The sequence below is a fragment of the Rhinatrema bivittatum genome, chromosome 7 (assembly GCF_901001135.1).
Source record: "Rhinatrema bivittatum chromosome 7, aRhiBiv1.1, whole genome shotgun sequence".
NCBI classification, from domain to species: Eukaryota; Metazoa; Chordata; class Amphibia; order Gymnophiona; family Rhinatrematidae; genus Rhinatrema; species Rhinatrema bivittatum.
The window spans coordinates 199,980,894-200,002,810 of NC_042621.1; the positions used below are offsets into that span (position 1 = coordinate 199,980,894).

The following is a 21,917-nucleotide window of genomic DNA, read 5'->3' on the forward strand; positions in this document are numbered from 1 at the left end:
TGCCAGGTTCTTATGGCCTGAATTGGCCACTTTTGGAAACAGGATGCTGGGCTTGATGGACCCTTGGTCTGACCCAGTATGGCATTTTCTTATTTTACAAACTCAATGTCATGAAAAACTAAACCAATTCACATTCAAATAACCCCCTTTTTTTGGATTATTTTTGAAAATGTTTGAACATTTGAAAAGCTCACAAATCCGTGAATCTTGTCAATAAACCGACATCATTTATGCAGGAGGCTGGCGGGCCTGAAAATCTGACCCAATCCAGCTTCACTGCAAAAGACTGAAAGAAAATTTTTAAGAGACGGAAGGCAGGTTTCATATATATGAGTTAAAACCCCAACCAGGGTGTGCTCAATTCTGTATATATAATCATGAACCAAACCTCCACCGTCCGAATTTTTTTTGAAAAGCTCTGTGCAACCAGTTCGAATAATTAAATCCTCATGTCCCAATGTGATTTTCTTATCTACTTTTTTTAAAAAAATCAAAACACAGTTGACTTCGCAGAATATCTTAAAAAGTCCCGACTTATCTGATAATGATTGAAAGCCCGACGTAGCCACGTTTCTGGTCCGCGAACAGACCTTTCTTCAGGGGATGTTATCCTGTATGCATAGTAGCCGGTGAAACCAAAGTCTTCTGTGAATAATCGATCGTTTCTTCAAAAAGACGCCATCAATGCGTTCAGCAGTGTTGAGACGCTATCAACTAACCATTCTCTGTTTTTAAACCAGGCGCACAAATGGATGAACTACCAATCACTGCACACGTTGCTGTGAAACGTCATGGCGTAAATTGATGGATGCATTTCACAAGCCATTGAAATGCTATGTTGAATTTAAAGCCCAATGCGGTGCTATGTTCTAAACTTCCGAAATGCCAAAACACATATGGTGTGTGAATCTAGATTAATGAAAGCCATTCCAGCTCTTCGTTTAAGCCTGAGGGAGCCTGAGTTTTAAGCGTGAAGATCCAAAAAGCTTCTCGCTTGTTTAATAACCTTTCACGGTCACCGCCTCTCAAAGATGTTGGCACATGATCTATCACAGTCCATTTCAATGTATTAAATAAATGCCCTTGCTGTACACAATGTGTAACTATGGGAGCCGCCAGAGTGCCTGTGTTTAATTTTGACTTATGTTCATTGAGTCTTATCCGCACTTTACGAGTAGTCCTGCCCACGTACACACGAGGGCATGGGCAGATAATCGCATACACTACGTGATCAGAATTACAAGTGGTGTCAAATTTGCGATAAATACGATAGCCTGTATTCAGTTCTTGCCACATTTGGCCGTCAATACTGTTTATACAGTGAAAGCATTGTCCACAGCGCTTGTGTCCTTCAAATGATGTCTCTGATGGTCTGGAACATTGTGCATGCACAAAAAATCCAAAAAAAATTCGGACGGTGGAGGTTTGGTTCATGATTATATATACAGAATTGAGCACACCCTGGTTGGGGTTTTAACTCATATATATGAAACCTGCCTTCCGTCTCTTAAAAATTTTCTTTCAGTCTTTTGCAGTGAAGCTGGATTGGGTCAGATTTTCAGGCCCGCCAGCCTCCTGCATAAATGATGTCGGTTTATTGACAAGATTCACAGATTTGGAGCTTTTCAAATGTTCAAACATTTTCAAAAATAATCCAAAAAAAGGGGGTTATTTGAATGTGAATTGGATTACATATTGTGATTCCCCCAAAATTTTGTCTTGGGGTGCTTATTGATTTTTGGTATCTTACATGAAAAAACTAAAACCATTACTGCACCCTGGTGATTTCTGCACTGTCATCCAAGCCACACTCTCTCCTAAATTGGACTATTGTAACTCCTTCTTCCTTGGCCTACCCTACTCCTCCATAAAACCGCTGCAAAATGCAGTAGCCAGAACCATCTCCAATGCACGTAAATACGACCATATCACCCCTATCCTCAAAGGCCTTCATTGGCTCCCGGTATCATCCCACTTACTCTTCAAAACCCTTACCATTACCCACAAAGCCATTTTCACACACAACTCAGACTGGCTTGATGATCCTCTCCGTCTCGCATGCCCTAATTGCCCTACTAGAAACCCCAACAAAGGGACCCTCCATGTGCTATCCCTAAAGAAGGCACACCTTTCCTCCACGAGAGATCGGGCCTTTTCCATTGCCGGCCCTACGCACTGGAACGCACTCCCAACCAACCTCAGGCTAGAATCATGTCCCCTGAAATTCAGATCCCAGCTAAAGACTTGGTTATTCAAACTTACCCCCCCGAACAATTAAGAGCTCCCCTGCCCAATCGCGCCCCACGCCCCCTGTCTTCACCCAATCCTTGTATATAGTTATGTTTTTAATTTAATTTAATTAATTTAATTTTCTAAATGTATTAATTGTTTTAATTGCATTGCATTGGTTTCCATGTTGCTTTGTTGCCTTGTGCCCGTTTTTGATCCTTCCATGCTTCCTATTGGTTCTATGTATCCCCTCTCCCCCTCCCTGTTCAATGTATTTTCCATTCTTTTGTTCCACTGTAAACCGATATGATGTTTTGACTAATATCGGTATAAAAAAAATTCTTAAATAAATAAAATAAATTATCTGAGTACCTAAGGTGATATCAGCCAGATCTGCCCCATGATCTGGTCCTGCAACACCACTCACTATGGACAGGGAAAGAGTCTATTAATAAGTCCATGCTGGCAGAGGAGAGAGCCAAGGTCATCACCTGCTTGGGAAGTGTTCCTGCCAGCTGCGGAGGAGGCACAGAGCCTTCCACAGGAGCTCTCGCCTACTGGCTTGGCTGTGCTTACGAAGAGCAAAGGAAGAAACCAGTTCTAGGGTCACAGGAGAGAGGCTGAAGCTGGTCCTGGGTCAGAAATGTATGGGCTGGAACCCCAAGCTCGGCGCTGCCCGGGTGGACTTTCTAGATGTACTCCTTGCTGAGGCCGCTCCTTTCTCTCCCTCGCTGTCTCAGTTTCTTTCTCCCTCTCCTCTTTTCACACCCCCTCACTTTTATTAGGCATCGCATGCCCTCTTCTCATTCTGTTTTATGGGTTTTTTTAAATTTATTTAAAAAAAAAAAAAAAAAAATGAAAGGAGAAACAAAACCAAAAAAATGTCAGGCCCCATCGGAGAAGGAAAAGACCTTAGCGAACCTTCCCTCCTATTTCTCTATACCCCTTTGAATCTTCTTACCTTAATCTTTCAGCAAAGGGCAGGGGCCCAGACTTAAGATATCCCGGAGGGGATGTCCCGGGTCTGGGCCTGGCCAGTGCTATTTTGTACAGAATAAATTAGCAAGGGACCAGCCTCTGTCTGCAGGTGCCATTTCTAAGATTCGACCAGGGATCGCACCTTCTCTGTGAAAGGCTAGTATGGTAAGGGGTGTGGGTTTTTTGGGGGTTTTTTGGGGGGTTGTGGTGCAAATGTTTTAAACGAATGAAACTTCATTTTAAAAATGAATTGAAATGAGAAATGTTGTTAGAATTTCCCATTTTATTCCAAAAGAAATGCATGGCCCTACTCCTAGAATCTGACAGAGAATAAAGACCTTATGGCCCATCCACATCTCCAATTCAACTCTTTAGCCCCTTCTCCCACAGAAATCCTCTGTGCTTGCTCCATGTTTTCTTGAATTTATCCTCTCATACGTCCTCCCCTTTCCTGTCTGTCTTTCTTTCTTGCTCTCCTTCCTCCCTTTTACTTCTGCTGCTACTGCAGCCGGGGCATCACCAGGTTAGGAAACAAATGGTCCCCACTCTTCTGAACTGACTTTGTTCATGCTGTATCAGTGGCAAGATTTTTTTTTTTCCCTAACTTATAAAGTCATTTTGTAAATACTGCACCTCTCGCCACAGTTTAGCGCAGCGGGGGTGAATGCAGACGCCGTTGATTTTCCTTCATTATCGTGCCCACTTCCATATTGGCATAGATGGCTGTGGTAAATGCATTCCTTGCAATTTCTGAGCCAGGGTAAGGGATAGGTGCATAAGGTGCCAGTTACCATGCACAGTAATGGTTAAAGGGCTTTAGTACATCGGCTGCAGATTCCTTCATTTTCTTTAAATCTTTCTGAACATGGTATCCTGGCCGAGTATAAAGTGAGATATGCCTTCACCCAGATGAAACATGTAGTTCGGCCCGCTGCTGGGATCCTGTGCATGGAAGTGGGAGCATTTTCAAGAATGCTACCCTGTGGATTCTGGATTTTCGTTTACAATCTCGAAGCCTAAAGTGTAGCCTCCCTCTTGCACTTTCCTATGTCATTGGTAGCCATGACAGATGGCTCTTCCCAGCACTCTCTACAATGCTATCTAGGTGACGCGTGAGGTCTGCCACCTTCCAAGTTTGGTGAACTGGGTTACAGGAGTTTAAGATCTGCATTGGGGCAAAGTCGGCTGTACTTGATTCGAGCCCCCAGTTCAGAGGGATTCAAACTTAATCCAAATTACCCCTCATTCCCTACCTGAAAGCATAGCAGGGAAGTGTTTTTTTTTGTTTATTGTCCTTGTCACTAGCCCAAAATCATAGGGTTAAAAAGCATAATGTCTTCAAAAAGTAGTTCCTGCTTATCTGTGCCAAACCAGTGTGCTGAGATTTACATCCTAGTGGCACAAATTACAGCTCTGCAACCTCCAGTTGTATAATAGTTATTCGGAGACTTGGCAGACACTGCTTTAATCTTTTGAGAGATACTATATACATATGACAGATATTCTTGGTGAGCAGTGTGAAAAATAACTGTCTTGTCCATTAAGGCAAGATGCACTAAAGGTTTTCTCCCATTTTGTATCTGTGGGGAAAATGCTTGGCGCTTAGGGCCCTTTAAGGGGCATGTTGAAATAAAGATGTGAAAGGTCTGTGGCTTGTTTCCTGCAGTACTGTTCTATTGCTAATTTTGGCAAAGAAGCAGTATGCTGGCTGCTCCCCATCTATTAAATATAAGAATTCATTTCTCTGCATACAAGGATGTTAACCATGTGATCACCCCTTGTGGGTGGAAATCTCTTCCCCCCTGCCCCCACAAACTGTTTCTCTCTCTCTCTCTCTCTCTCTCTTTCCATTTGCGTACCATAATTCAATTCCTGCACTAAACTGTGATTATTTTTGTAACAAATGGCAAATAGAGCCTGATTCACAAACTCTTTTTTTTTTTTTTTTTTTTTTTTTTAAATCTACACAGAATGGGAGAAAAACCTTAGTCTGGCCCATAGCTGTGTCTGAACCCATTGACAAAATGCAGGATGATTTTCGGGTAGCAGCACTGCTAGGTGAGAGCACAAGGAAGGGATCATGCCCTAATTGTATTTTCTGGAGCCTTGAATTAGTCAGCCTTGGAGTTGAACAGAGATCCAAAAGTGTGGTCAAAAACCTGGAGCCTGCGACAGCAGGATTTAAGAGATTTTATACCCCAGGACTGTTTAAGCACCATGCACTCACTGTCCTTGTAGTAGTCCAGCCATCACTTTTTTTTTTTTTCACATCAGAAATGCACTTAATGATCAAAAAGAACAAAACAAGTCATAAAACACAACCTGATGGAACTTATTTTCAGATGAACACTAATGCTGAGCAGTCAGCACATTAAAGACACAAGACATCCAGTCATGCCCATGCACGCTCAGCCATCAGGCTAAATACGGAAAACCTGGTCTGCTTCAACTTTTTAAAGGAATCCAGTAAGCGTACACAACAAATTCCAAGCAGTACAATGGTCTTTAGTAGGCATTTTGTGCATAAAAATAGCATCTAATCTTCAATCTGCATCCTGTCAATCATAAATTGGTACCATAATTCAATAGGAATACAAAATATAGTCATTAAAGCAGCATCTTGAGCAAATTTGGAAAACCTGTAGAAACTGGGCTTAACCATTCCATAGACCCCCCGATAATAACACGTCACTGAAAACTGGAAGATGTAAAGCAACAATATCTTGCAAAATAGATAGCACATCATCCTAAAAATCAAATAATTTAAAACACAGCATAAAATTATACAGCGAGTTCCAGTTGCCATCTTGCACTTCCCACACATATCTGAATATAAACGAGCCACACAAAAAAAGCACAGACGTATCATAACAGACTATGTATAATGTTCACTTGTATTTACTGCATCTTAATATCTATAGTACTTCTGTGCAAGGTCTGGGGAGGGTTCAGAAACGCATCGGGAAGAGAAATGAAGACGACAGACTAAGAAGGAGAAACACACACTGCAAAGTGGGGGGGGGGGGAGACTGAAGGGAAAAGATGGAAGACTTTGGTTCACTGAGAGGGGGGCGATAAAAGATAAAGGACTTAGATGCAGCTGAAAGCCAGAGAAGGGTGGGAAAGCCAAGGAAGAGGTTCAGGGTGCAAGAGAGTTGGGGGAGGAAGAAGGTGTAGGAGGTCTAGGGGTGATCCAGGAAACTGCAGACCCATGAGCCTGACATCAGTGCTGGGAAAAATGGTTGAAACTGTTTTAAACAGAGCAAAATGACTGAACATATACATGTGTTTATTTGATTTGTATTCTGCTTTACAGGCTGTGGATTGTATTCAGTGGGCGCACAATCTAAGGGCCCGATTCACTAAGACTTTTCTTCCGTTCTGTGTCTATAGGAAAAATGCTTAGTAAACGAGGCCCCAAGTTTGCAACTGAGGCAATGGAGGGTGACATGACTTGCCCATATTCACAAGGATAGATAGACATTAGTTTAATGGGACAAAGCCAAAATGGATTTAGCCAAGGGAAGTCTTGCCTCACCGACCTGCTACATTTTTATGAAGGAGCGAATAACATGTGGCTAAAGGTGATCCAGTTGATATAGTGTATCTGGGTTTCCAGAAAGTGTTTGAAAAAGTCCCTCATGAGAGACTCTGAAGGAAATAAAGTGTGATGATGGGACAGAAGGCAATATTCTATTGTGGACTGAGAACTTAAAAAAAAAAAAAAAAAAAAATAGAAAACAGGGTGAACTAAGATGGCATCGCCTAAGCAGATGTGTTCACCCGAGCTCCTCTGACTTTTCCGGTTTTTTCCCCCCTTTTTAATCTTTGTTTAAATCTTTTCCCTTGTTCCTGTGGGAGAAAGGAAAGGAGCCGTTTGGAAGGGTTAGCTATCCATGACATCTGCTACCCTCCACAAGACCATCGTGTCAGAACATGTACTTACCCCTCCTTCCACAAAGGTGTCCGACTTGGCTGGAAATGGGGTAGTCAGCCCATTGGCGAGTGTCGTGTTGCTCAGCCCTGACTGTCGATCCATGCCATGGGCTCCTGGTGGCACAGCCTTTCTTGTGGGGGATAGGCCGGGGTATACAGAGAGACCTGGTGCCTCTGTCAGTCAGGGAAGTGGGATGAGAGAGGGTCATAGTTCCTGGGAGCCGCTAGAGAACACAGAGACAATTTGTTTGCAGTCAACATCGACAGCTGAAAATGTTGATGTAAGTCCCAGGACATTGTTGCCTGAAATTACTGATTATTCTTTCTGGTCTCAAGGCTAGAACTTCCTTCGAGAAGCCTGCTCAAATTACCTTGGAGAGTATATGGAATGTAATGATTATTGAAAAATCAGTTTTCTTTGCTTGTTTTACTGACTGTTGATTTGCACGCTAAACCTCAATCCCAAAAGCAACGATTTCTCTTTGTGAGAAGCTTTCCAATGTAGAAACTTCTGTAGTTGAAGTTCAGGGCAATATAATCAAAGATCTATCTATGTCGTCTTGGAGGACTGAAAATATGGAGAACTCTCTTAAATCTTTGAATTTGAGAGTACTTAATTTTCCTCCTGTACCACTTATCTCGACCTCCGAGCTATTTAGGTCTTATTTAAAGGAGGTTTCACAAATTCCAGAAACTTCTTTAACTCCTATTGGGAAAATGTATTTGCCTATTTCTAAGAAAGCCCTTGGGGTGTTTCAATGGATGTTCCTATTGATTTATCTGATTTTCTGGAGAACTCTGGAGATGAAAATGTGACTAAATGAACTACATTTCTTGTCACTTTTTTTTCAAGATATTTCATCTCTATTTTTGTTATAAGGATAATTTATTTAAAGGACAGAAAATTTGGATGTAGGAGAAAGTTTTTGGCTATGAAACCCAAGCCAGGCACTACCGGGTATGCATACCGTTCAATTACATAGGGCGGCACACCCGGAGGAGTGGCAGAAGAAGCAGTCTGTGAGGCCGCTGGTGGACTCTATCCCACCGTGGCCCGGAAGAGGAAGAGGCCCATAAGACCGCCGGTAGGCCCCATCCCATCAGCGGCCTGTAAGAAGAGGAGGCCTGCGAAGCCGCCGGTGAACTCTATTCCACCAGTGGCCCAGAAGAGACAAAAGCCTCCGAGGCTGTCAGTGGACTCTATCCCACCGGTGGCCGAAGAAAGGTGGAGGAGCTCCTTCTCAGTGCTGGCATACGCTGTTCAAAACACGTGCAGCTTGCACGTTTTCTATGCTGATCTCGCGCTGAATGAGATCAGCATAGAGGAAGTGCTAGGCTCGCATGGTTTGATTAGTGCAAGGGCTGGTACACGAGGAGGAGCAGCAGAATGGCTCCCAGTGGTGTGTGTGAGAATGAATGGGAGCCTGACCTGGGCAGAGGGAGGTTAATATGAATGGGAGCCTGACATCGGGGTGGGGGGTGTTTAATATGAATGGGAGCCTGACTTCGGGGGGGGGGGGGGGAATGTGAATGGGAGCCTGCCTGGGTCTGTGTGTGTGTGTGTGTGTGTGAAGAAAATTTGTGCTGCCTCAATAATCCATGTCTAACTCAGGATGACTGGAAATAAAATGTTTTCAGGTATGGAGAGTGGCAAATCTTCCATCCTTATTAGTTTTACTTATTGGATGTCTGTGTCTGCCATTTTGAAATAATTTGTTTACGGACATTTTTTAAATTTAGTATGAGCTCTTAATTATTGGATGTTATTCTTTTCCTTAGATTATTGGAAATATTCTTTTTAGAAGTATGGTTTTACTAATATGATTGATTTATATTCCTTGATTTTATTGTTTGAGGACTGATTTATGAGGACTGGTGATGTTTCTGATTCTGCATTGCATACAGAGTCTGGCTTTTTGCAGTTTGAGGTTTCTGGTTATAGGTTATAATCTCTGAATTTATAGTTTACACTCTTTGAATTCAGTGAGGGTAAGTCTTGTATTCTGCATGTTTAATTGAGGTGGGGTATTCTGTGTTTAAAAAAAAAAAAATGCGGAGAGAGTTTTCCCTTGGAGCTTCGTGTGTCATCTGTCATCCTTACAAATGTGCTATAACTCCTGTTGCTTCTAGGTTTCTTTTTTATGATCCATTTCAGTTGAGAGATATCTACGTGCTAGATGCAGTGCTGCTTCTTAAACTGCCTGTCAACGTGTATTAGTTTTTGTGGGTAGTGTTCTTCTCATACCTTGTCCTTTTTTGTTTTTCTACTTTTATATTACTTTTGTAAGCCTTGTCCCACAGCTTTTTCTGTCCCCACCTCTCTGCTTATTGGGGTCTAAAGTAGCTTATGCAAATTTGTAATGTTTTCTTAATTTCTTTAGTCATGTTTTACTCTTATTACAGTTGTAATTTGCATTATACCATTTTTTCCAAATGTTTAATATTTGATTTGTTTAAAATCCAATAACTAAAATATTAGAAAAAATTAGAAAACAGAGAGTAGGTCTAAATGGTCAACTTTTTCAAAGGAGAAATGTGATAGTGGCATGCCCCAGGGATCTGTAATGGGACTGCTATTTTTTAACATATTTATACATGACCTAGAGATGGGAACAAGGAATGAGGCAATCAAATTGACTAATGATCCAAAATTATTCAAAATTGTTAAATCATATGAGGATTGTGATAAATGGCAAGAGGACCTTGCGAGACTGGGAGACTGGGCATCCAAATGGCAGATGAAATTTAATGTGGACAAGTGCAAAATGATGCACATAGGGAAGAACAACCCAAATTATAGCTACATAATGCAAGGTTTCACATTGGAAGTCACCACCCAGGAAAAGGATCTAGATATCATCATGAATATGTTGAAATCCTCTGCTCAGTGTGTGGCAGCGGCCAAGACAGCAAATAGAATGCTAGGAATTATTAGGAAAGGAATGGAGAATAAAATAGATCTGGCTAAGTAGTGATTTGTGCATGGATATTAAGAATATAAGAAATTGCCATGCTGGGTCAGACCTAGAGTCCATCAAGCCCAGCATCCTGTTTCCAACAGAAGCCAAACCAGGTCACAAGAACGTGGCAAATACCCAAAAGCCAAGAAGATCCCATGCTACTAATGCCAATAATAGCAGTGGCTATTCCCTAAGTAAACTTGATTAATAGCAGTTAATGGACTTCTCCTGCAAGAACTTATCCAAACCTTTTTTGAACCCAGCTACACTAACTGCACTAACCAAGTCCTCTGGCAACAAATTGTGCGTTGAGTGAAAAAGAATTTTCTCCGATTAGTCTTAAATGTGCTACTTGCTAATTTCATGGAATGCCCCCTGGTCCTTCTATTATCTGAAAGTGTAAATAACAGATTCACATCTACTAGTTCAAGACCTCTCATGATCTTAAAGACCTCTATCATATCCCCCTTCAGCCGTCACTTCTCCAAGCTGAACAGCCCCAACTTCTTTAGCCTTTCCTCATAGGGGAGCTGCTCCATTTCCTTTATCATTTTGGTTACCCTTCTCTGTACTTTCTCCATCGCAATTATATCTTTTTTGAGATACGGCGATCAGAATTGTACACAGTATTCAAGGTGCGGTCTCACCATGGAGTGATTATAGAGGCATTATGACATTTTCCGTTTTATTAACCATTCCCTTCCTAATAATTCCTAAGATTCTGTTTGCTTTTTTTGACTGCTGCAGCACACTGAACCGACGATTTCAAAGTATTATCCACTATGATGCCTAGATCTTTTTCTTGGGTGGTAGCTCCTAATATGGAACCTAACATCGTGTAGCTACAGCAAGGGTTATTTTTCCCTATATGCAACACCTTGCACTTGTCCACATTAAATTTCATCTGCCATTTGGATGTTCAGCGGCATAGCCAAGCCTCTGAATATCCCTTGTAATTTAGCCAGATATAGGGGTCATTTTCTATCCCTTTTTGCATGCGATAGCTAGATAGGGGTGGAGTCGGGGCGGTGTCAGGACCGGAAGAGGAGGAGTCGGGGCGGACGCAGTGGAAACTTCGCTGGCAGCGATAAGGTAAGACTTGTTATCGCCGCCAGTAGCGTGCCCAATAATACCACCTTTCATGGTGGCGCTATTGGGTGCGAAAGCTGGCAGTGATAACACTGTGGTAGTGCGATCGCTGCCGGCTTTCGCAGGCCCACCCCCTCATTACCGAGGGATTCAATAGCGGGTGCAGTATTAGAAAATCCAGGCCATAGCCAGCTGAATATCAAGCCCTGTGTGCATAGTGAAAAGAAGATCATGGAGCCTATGCAAGAACGCAAATAGTGCATATGAAGTAAAGGTTACTGACTGGAATAGGGAAGATTCCAACCAGCATTCCAGAAGAAACACCTCCTTTTCAGGATCTTTTATTCAATTATTATTTGGGATACCAGGAAAAGTGCCATAACTTCCTTTTTCACATGGTTGGACACTGGTGCTGACAGCCCTGTCATATCTCTCAGATACCATACAAAATACAAGTACAATTTATGTTACAACAGTGATCAAACTTACATGGTTCCTGCAGCTTCTGAGAGCGCACGGAGCAGCCTGCAGTGTGAGGGGAGCCAATGGGCTGGCTCTGTGTAACCGCGGCCAGCAAAGCGCAGAGCTATCGATTTTTCTCCCTCCCCCCTCCCTCCACTAGACAGTACTTGCTATTTATTTGCATAAATAAAAATAAAAAGCCTGCTTTCTAGAAAGTGTCTGCATTTGTAATGTGAGCCATCAAAGAAGAAAAGTCACACAATTCTACAAGGTCGGTAGTGGAAATCTTGGAAAGGTGCCACTTCCAAGGGTATGATCTTGAAAAAAAACATCTTATGCAAAGCATAAACCACCAACTGGCTCTTACCTACATTAACTTAAGACAGCACTTGCAAGTTAAATGTATTTGTTTTATTAAAGTCTAAAGATAAAGGGGGGTAATTTTCAAAGCAATTTATGCACCCAAAATTGTAAAAGGCTGTTCCAAAATTGGTCCGGGCTCAGTGAGTGTAAAAGGATGCATGTAACCCGGTTTTGCACATACTTTTATGCACGTTGAGCCGAGGTATTCAGGGGGGTGGAGTTGGGGGAGGAGTCAGAATTTATGCACACTACATTTTCTTTTCAAAAAGATTTCTTTGCATAGAAGTAGCATTATATTGTAGCAATTTTCAAAAACCCATTTACGTTCCTAAAACCTTTGAAAATTCAGCCCTATGGAGTGAATTTTCTAAGGAGTTCCATGCATAAAATGTTGCAGTTTTTCAAAAGCCAATTTATACATGTAAAACCCAGTTTTACCTGTATAGATCCTTTTGAAAATGATCTCCATTGTGCACAAATGTGTACACAAATGAATGTGTGGGTGTGTGTTTACTTTATTTCCACATTTATATCCTGCCTAGGTGGGGAACAAACTATATATTACAATAAGAAATCTAATATTAACATGCACATGAACTAAAACATTATAATTGAGACATTAAAACAAACTAAACAGAGATAATACTTGGCCAATTACTCCAGAATTTTCAACGCAAACTTATGCACACAAGTTCACCATGAAAATGCTCAGTAAAGTTTGCATGAATAATGTACAAGCAGACTTTACTACAATGCGGGAGTTTAAAAATTACCCTCAAACACCTCATTAAAGTCACCATCTTGACTAAAAGGACTAAGGCCTAGATTCATCAAAATGCGATAATTTTTGCATGAATAATGCCTGCAATAAGGAAAAGGGTGTGGCTATGATAATTTAAGAGTTACCACTCCATGCGCTATATTAGAACTTTGCATAGGTACGTTAAAGTTATTGCACCCCATGATATGTGCACTCTGCAAGTAGTGACGTGCTGAGTGAGAGAGGAGAGCCTCTGAGGTGGCACACATAATAGTCAACTCTTTATACCACTATAGAAAGGCCAGCTTGTAACTCCAGGTGAGGTTTTGATGGTGGTCTAGGGTTTTGGAGCCAGTTTTAAATGAACAGTGAGACGTATGAACAGCTCAGTACACCTCAGTGAAGATTTGAAGTGATTTGGAGTGAGGAAAGTCATACAAGGATGAGATTTCTACAGTGTTCTCTCGCCCTAGTTTGATAGTACCGTGGTAGAGAGTCCATCAAGCTAGGGCAAGAGAACATCCTTGTGTGACTTTCCTCACTCCAAATCACGTCAAATCTTCACTGAGGTGTACTGTGCTGTTCGTACATCTCACTGTACGTGTAAAATTGGCCCCAAAACCCTAGACCACCACCAAAACCTCACCTCGTACAAAGAGTTAACTATTATGTGTGCCACCTCAAAAAGTTTGCATTTACGCCGCGTGTTGTGATAAATATTGCTAGCATTATCACGGGTGTTAGGGCCCTAACGCCCATGATAACACCATAATGCATTTTGATAAATAACCCTGTCAGTGTATTGAAATTCATTTTAATGCATATTGGGAAGATCAAATGAATATATAGCAATGTGCTATATTTTTAACATTAGTAATCTATAGGGATATTATAAGTTTAGTTATTAATATTCCATTAGCATTTGAATGCTGAAAAACTTTTATAGTATGGCTATGGTAGAAGGTATATCGTAGTTCACCCACTGTGTACTTTTTTTCCCAGGATATCCACTACTGAGAAGTACATGAACAGTTCTCCATAACGCCAGTGTTTGAGCATTGACCATCAGAATGGAGTTGCACACTTTTTACGGCTTTGGTATGGTGAGTAGCAGCTGGTTCTCAATTTCTTTTTTTTTTTTTCTTAATAATTTCTTCTGTGCTTCTCGCTCACTTTGGTATCCTTCAATGTTTCTCTGTGATTTTAAGACATTTTTGTGTTTGTTTTTTCTAATGGACAGTCATATTGAGAACAAATTTCCCTTCTTTTCCTCTTCATTATAGAAAAATGATAGCTAACGGCGAGTTTCTGGATTACATTTTTCTGTTGTAGAGTCTATGATGAGTTTCAAGCAGAACTGTACAGATGATCTCCTGCAAATCATTAGTGGTGGTGGGGATGAGGGGAGGAGTAGTTCACTTTACATAATCCAGTATCAATTAGCAAACCCTCTTGAAGAGAGAGGGTCAGATCTGGATTATTTGCTGGCCTGGCACTAATGTTTATTTGCTAGTTTGCCTTTTACAGCCTTGCAAATAGACTGAAAGAATTAACAAGAAAACATTTAACATAATTGAAGAATATTGGTCAAGAACCATAATACTTCAAACACTGGGGGCTTATGTACTATAAATGTGCTTTGTTTGACTTGCACAGTAAATGCTGTTTACTAAGCCCATTATCATGGAGCACCGCTAGCTGCTCTAGTGAATATGTGGGCACATTAAAAGTTAGTGCACCCACAAAGGCTAAATAGTTACATCACATAGTACTGATCTCGGTTCTTACTGTGCTATGTACTAATTCCACAGTACCAGAAGTTAAATTGCACGTGCCCTCTCAGCACATTGCATTTTTAACTTCTGGGGCTGTGCCAAACACTTGGCATTGTCAAACCAGCATAGCAGGGTCAACCCCACCCCATCTCAGCAATATTCAGGCTCGGTATTGATATTCTGAAAACCAGACTGCTCGAACAGGTCTCAAGTACCAGGCTGATAACCACCAGTCTAAAAAGTTCCATTTTCTAGAATAAATATTTTACAATATTCTCTTAGCAATTTCACCTCAGAGAAAAAGTAAATTCTATAATTATCTTTGCATGCAGTGGTGCTAAGGAAGGTAAGGTATAAGGAATCCTACATAAACGCCCAGCAGTGGCAGAGCAATGATCATTTTTGCCCTGGGGCAAGTTTTCATTTTCTCAACACAAACATACACTCCCTTCCCCTTCCCTCACCCACGCCCATTCCCAGTATTTATTTATTTTATTTATTTTAAAATATTTATTTCCCGCACCCTCCAAAGCTCGGGGCGGGTTACAAACTAAAAACATACATTATATGATAAGAACAAGAAACTAAAACTAATGAAAACATAAAAAATAAAATAATGGTAAAAATAATTAAGAAAAAATAACAACCAGTTGTGAAGCATTAGCATATGGAAACAGTAAGGGAGAAATAGAGGAGTGGTTATGGTACACAAAGGTCTGGGAAGGCTTGTAAGAAAAGATAATGTTTTAAGGCTTTTTTGAAATCCTTTTTACTGGCAGTTAGTCTTTGCTTGGGCAGTAAAGTGTTCCACTGGATAGGGCCTGCAAATGAAAATGTTCGCTCTCTGTTAATAGTTAGTCTTGTTGATTTTGGGGATGGAATCTGCAGGAGGAGCTGATTCTTTGATCTGAGATTTGTACAAGGGCTGTATACGTGAAGTGATGTGGATAACCAGGTAGAGTTGTTATTGTAGATGAAGCTGTGACTGATTGTTAGAATTTTATAAAGGATGCGCCATTTTATAGGAAGCCAGTGTATAGGCGATATATGTTTGTAAGACCTGCTGTTGGTAAGGAGATGTGCTGCTGAGTTTTGTAACAGCTGAAGTGGCAGGTAGTAGATTGGGGAAGGCCTAGGTAAAGAGAGTTGCAGTAGTCTAGGCCGGTAAGGATTAGAGACTGAAGTATTGTGCAAAAATGATTTGAATCAAGTAACGGTTTTATGTGTTTGAGGAGGCAAAGTTTGTAAAAAGATGTTTTGAGTACTGCTTTGATGTGTGTGGATAGATCTAATTTTGGATCAAGGATGATGCCAAGGTTACGGACTTATATTGTGATGTTGCTGATAGAAATGAATTCTGGGATGTTATTGAAACAAGGATTTCCTAGACTCAGTTTTTCATAAATTTAAGCTAAGTTTGTTGTGTAGTAACCATTTATTTGCTGTCATTCCTCTCTCCTTCCAGTGCTCTCATCCCTCTTCCCCCAGGCCTGGCCGCTCCTCTCTCCTGCCAAATTTCCTGCACCAAGTACTCTTTCTTCTCTCTTGCCACCTCGACTAATCCCCCAGCTCCCATCCAGTGACTTCACCCCTGTCACCAATATCTTCTGTCCACACTCCCCTCCTATACAGTGCACTCACTCCACGTCATCCCCCCCCCCCCCCGCTCTCACTTCTCAAATCCTTTCTCCCCTGCTCAGTTTCTTAACACTGTCCTCCCTTACCCAGGGCTTTCCTCTTTCCTCCCAAGTGCTTTCACACTTCTCCAGCCCTGTGCTTTTTACCTCTCTCCTCCTCCTCCCCACCCCAGAGTGCTCTTCTATCTGCCTCCCGCCCAGTGCATTTTTCTCACAGGTTTCTCCCCCTGCCTTCACCCGCTCTGCTTCCACCCAGGGCTCTCCCACACCCCTCCCCGTACTCTTACCTCCTGCAGACACATACTTCACATTATGCACTTCTATACCATCCTTTCCCCAAAATATGAAACCCAAAGTGGTTCACTCCAATTTAAGTACAATTCAAATAAAATACATTCAAAATAATGTAATAGTCCTTGATGCAATCTGTCCCATTCCTTACTCTCCTTAGGGAGTAAATCAGATTGCAATACCAAACTAAAACAAACATGTCAAATAAATACACTCCTACAAAACGGGCCTCCTTTTCTGGGCAGAGGGATGGGCCAAGTACCTCCTTCACTTGGGTGGGGTGATAGATGGCAAAACAACCCACAGACAGCTCTGACTGCTCCTTGCAGATGATCCTTCCTGTCCTGCAGCAGGTCATCTGGATGGTCCGCAACGATATTACGTCATCAAAGTAACAAGGGAAATTAGGAATGACTTGGCCAGCTGGGAGATGTTCCTGTACTCATTTGATGGTTGCATCCTTTGTCCTTATTGCTCAGTATACAAGAGTGAGATTGAATATTTTTTCTGCTGTATCAATGGACAGGGATAGGTTTCAGCATTGCATTTCAAGAGGCATGGGGCACTGAGTTACGGCACTAGAGCAGTTTGGGAACAGGAAGAAACCCTATCGAGCAGAGGTTTCAGCTGTGGGAGGCAGGCCAACAGCAGTTCAGCAGGTCTTTCTCTGGCCTCAGGTCGCCTGTCTGAGCCACAGGAAATGAGAGAAGGTGACGGAGGCGAGAGAGCCTGATTATGATGCTCTTCCTGCCTACTTCTCTGTCCTGCCAGGGACCCTGCATATGAGCTGGCTATTGCAGCAGGCCCAGCAGGGCCTCTTTCACAGCTGGGACCCAGTGCAGCAGCACCCCAGAACCACTGTCCCCCCCCCCCCCCCCCCCATCTCCCAGGTTGGTATACAAATTTATGTAATCATAGATTACATCAGTAAAATCCATCATATGACATGCTTCCTCAACAAATATGTAGTAAGTTGTTAAATAAATAAATAAAATGTAGGCGCAGCTAGAGTAAATAGTTTCTTTCAAATGAGTCTGTAAAAACCTCACATTACTTTGGATTTATCATCATGGTCTGAGACCTACAAAAATGAAGGCCTCTGTGATGCACCTGTTATATTTGCTAGCAGGAATGAAAAAGGTTTGGCATCTTGTTTTTCGTTCTGAGTCAAGCAGCAGTTTCACCTTCCTTGTTTTGCTGCACCAATGAGAGCCTGGGAGAGGGGTATGTAGCTCTTTTAGCTCTCTGTCCAAAGCAAGACAGCCTTCAGTCTCAGTATCGGAGTCATTTCATATAGTTAACTACCATAACTGGCGTCTTCATAACTCGGCGGTACTTTTTTTTTACATGCGCTCAGCTGGGCACCAGGAATAAAACCAGAAGACAGGTGGTGAATAAATGCTTGCACCTTGAAGTATTGTCTTATCAATGGTTCATGATGGAGATTCACAACATAACATTCCATTTAGCTTTTCCTTCTACTTTCCAGGGCTTTCTTATAACCTTATGTGCAGTATCTGATCGCAGTGACCCTCTGCTAGGCAGGCCTTTAATTCAGCTAGAGCTTTCTGGAGCTCTTCTCCAGTAAATGTTTTGTCAAAAAAAAAAATGCTGCCACCAGGGTCAGATTTATCTTGTCCTTATCCTAGCCTGTCCCAAGGGGTGGCCCTCACTCTTAAGTGTTGCTCAATCTTAGCAGTAGTGTCTTGTTGTAACCTCCCCAGGAAAGGCACAAGGGTGGGCCAGCGGCAATTCTACAGCACTCCCAATTCTGTCGCCCCACTCCTGCAGCTTTACTGGTTGTTAATAACTGCTATATCTTACTTTGAATGCATTATGATAAAGCAAGTTAACAATATTTAAATAAATAAATGGTGATGGGTCCGATAGGCTGCTAAGGCTGAGCAATGCTTGAGAGAGGCCAGTCCCACAGTGCACGCATGTTACAAAATCGAGGGTGGCGCGCGCAAAGGGGGGGGTGTACATTTTTGCTATATCCGCGTGGCTTTCCCAGTTCCCTCCCAGTCCATTCCAATTTAGGAGCAGACTGGGAGGGAACTTTCCTACCCCCTACCCTAACCTCCCTTCCCCTCTCCTCCCCACCCTCTAAAAACCCATTTTAAATCTCTTTTTTTTTTTTTACAAGTTACTTCAGGGTCCGACCTGAAGTAATTTGCGAGCACCAGCAGAGCGAACAATGGTGCTGTCCCGGCCCGCCCCTTCTAAGAGGCCCAGCACTTGAGCGCGTCCCGGCCTTTATGCACGTGGCTGGGTCTCTTGGAAGATTCGCCCAGCACGCACGTAAAGGCCGGGATTTACATGCGCAGGGCTTTAAAAAACTGCCCTTAAGTTTGTCAACCGGCTCCAGATTTTCAAGACAGGTTGATCCAGTCCTGGTTTTATCAAAAAACAAAAAAAAAAAGACCAAAAAAAAAGGCGGAGGCCTAATGCTACTCATCAAAAAAAACCTACAGATGAAATTACTCCCAACTAACAACTACACCCCACTGGAAATTGCACTATTTGACTCACCAAAACTACAAATCTGTCTGATATACTGCCCCCCCCCCCCCCCCCAATACTCTGGATCAGAACTGCTCACCACTTATTGAATTCTTCTTGACCAAAATAACTATCAACAAACCCATAATCATCTTAGGTGAATTCAACATACATATCGATACCATCTCCCATTCCTCCACATGTTCCTCAATCATTGACACACTCTCATCACTAGGCCTTAGTCAAATCATCAGTGGCCCAACGCACAAAGCAGGTCACACACTTGACCTCGTCTTCATAAATACTGACACATGGACTAACCACCAAACAAAGATCACGAAGATACCCTAGTCGGACCACTCTATAATCCACACAAATTTATATTCAAACCGTAAGTTTACTACAATTAAAAACCCACCTAAATCCTTCTCATACCAACCACCTGTTCGCATCGAAACACTTCAAGAAAATTTACAAACAGAACTAACAAACATAGACCTATCAAATGCAGAGAACGCAACTTCGTCCTGACTCACCATCACTAAAACAGTAGCAAATAAGATAAACCCCATGATAAAGAAAACAATAAAAACCCCAAAACATCAGAACCAATGGTACAATGACAACATCCGATCAGCCAAACGTGAACTCAGAAAAAAAGAGAAAATGTGGAGGAACAACAATAAAACAACCACACTACTTAACGCATATAGAGCACAACTAGCAGAATACAAAAAACTCATCCACAAAACAAAAAAGACTTCTACTCAAATAAAATAAACAAATACCAACATAACCCAAAGATGCTTTTCAATATTGTAAAAAGCCTAACCAAATCATTCAATGATGACCAGTTATCATCAACATCCAAGATCACAAGTAACGACTTTGCAGAATTCTTTAACGAAAAAATAAAAAACCTCATAAATAACAACCTCAACAACAACTCACAAGACCAGAAAATACAGAACTTTCAAACATTAAGTGGGCCCAACTTTGAGACAGCATCATCACTGGAAATCCAAACGATCATGAAACAAATGAACCTAGCTAAACACCCATAACGACGATCAAAAATATTGAACCATCAATAACTAAAACACTAACTGAAATCGTAAACCTATCCCTCACTGAAGGAAACTACCCAGAATGCCTAAAATCAGCAATTATCAAACCCATACTGAAAAAGAACAACCTTGATCCAGAAAACCCACTGAACTACCAACCCATATCAAACTTACCCTTCATTGCCAAAATCATTGAGAAAATCGTCCACTCCCGTCTCAGCGACCACCTTGGAGAAAGCAACATCCTACTAGGGATGTGAATCGTTTTAGGACGATTAAAATTATCGTCCGATAATTTTAATATCGTCTTAAACCGTTATGGAACACAATACAATAGAGATTCTAACGATTTATCGTTATAAATCGTTAGAATCGTGAGCCGGCACACTAAAACCCCCTAAAACCCACCCCCGACCCTTTAAATTAAATCCCCCACCCTCCCGAACCCCCCCCCCAAATGACTTAAATAACCTGCGGGTCCAGCGGCGGTCCGGAACGGCAGCGGTCCGGAACGGGCTCCTGCTCCTGAATCTTGTTGTCTTCAGCCGGCGCCATTTTCCAAAATGGCGCCGAAAAATGGCGGCGGCCATAGACTAACACGATTGGACGGCAGGAGGTCCTTCCGGACCCCCGCTGGACTTTTGGCAAGTCTCGTGGGGGTCAGGAGGCCCCCCACAAGCTGGCCAAAAGTTCCTGGAGGTCCAGCGGGGGTCAGGGAGCGATTTCCCGCCGCGAATCGTTTTCGTACGGAAAATGGCGCCGGCAGGAGATCGACTGCAGGAGGTCGTTCAGCGAGGGTTCCGGCGCCTCGCTGAACAACCTCCTGCAGTCGATCTCCTGCCGGCGCCATTTTCCGTACGAAAACGATTCGCGGCGGGAAATCGCTCCCTGACCCCCGCTGGACCTCCAGGAACTTTTGGCCAGCTTGTGGGGGGCCTCCTGACCCCCACGAGACTTGCCAAAAGTCCAGCGGGGGTCCGGAAGGACCTCCTGCCGTCCAATCGTGTTCGTCTATGGCCGCCGCCATTTTTCGGCGCCATTTTGGAAAATGGCGCCGGCTGAAGACAACAAGATTCAGGAGCAGGAGCCCGTTCCGGACCGCTGCCGTTCCGGACCGCCGCTGGACCCGCAGGTTATTTAAGTCATTTGGGGGGGGTTCAGGAGGGTGGGGGATTTAATTTAAAGGGTCGGGGGTGGGTTTTAGGGGGTTTTAATGTGCCGGTTTTGCGATTTTTTGATTTTTCGATTTTTCACGATTTTTCACGATATTTTACCCCCCCAAACGGCAACAATACGATTCCCTCCCCCTCCCAGCCGAAATCGATCGTTAAGACGATCGAGGACACGATTCACATCCCTACATCCTACTACCCACACAATTTGGCTTCAGGAAACAACTGAACACGGAGACACTACTACTATCATTAAATGACACCATACTCAAAGGTTTCGAAAATGGCCACAGCTACCTTCTAGTCCTACTCGACCTATCAGCAGCCTTTGACATGGTAAACCACTCTATCATGATTGAATGACTATCAGAAATTGGTGCAAAAGAAAAAACCCTACAATGGTTCACATCATATCTATCACAAAGAACCTACCAAGTGTGGATCAATGACACCCTTTCAAAAAAAATAAACCTAGACACCGGAGTCCCCCAAGGCTCCGCTCTCAGCAACACTCTTCAACATTTATCTGCTTCCGATATGCCACTTCCTCTCAAACCTTAATCTGACCCACTTCATATATGCAGATGACATTCAAATATTAATCCCAATAAACAACTCATTGGAAGAAACCTACAAAAAAACAGCCACTTACCTAAACAAAATAAAGCAACTACTAACCAACATGAAACTCATACT

At 42.4% G+C, this 21,917-nt stretch overlaps 1 protein-coding gene across 1 annotated transcript in view; it reads left to right on the forward strand.

Annotated features, from left to right (window-relative positions):
- Positions 1–21,917, forward strand: part of RHOBTB1 (Rho related BTB domain containing 1) — a 155,404-nt gene that overhangs the window by 16,765 nt on the left and 116,722 nt on the right. Inside the window, exon 2 of the mRNA XM_029609748.1 lies at positions 13,780–13,880. The gene's annotated coding sequence lies outside the window, so the exon portion shown is untranslated. The remainder of the gene's footprint in view (positions 1–13,779; positions 13,881–21,917) is intronic.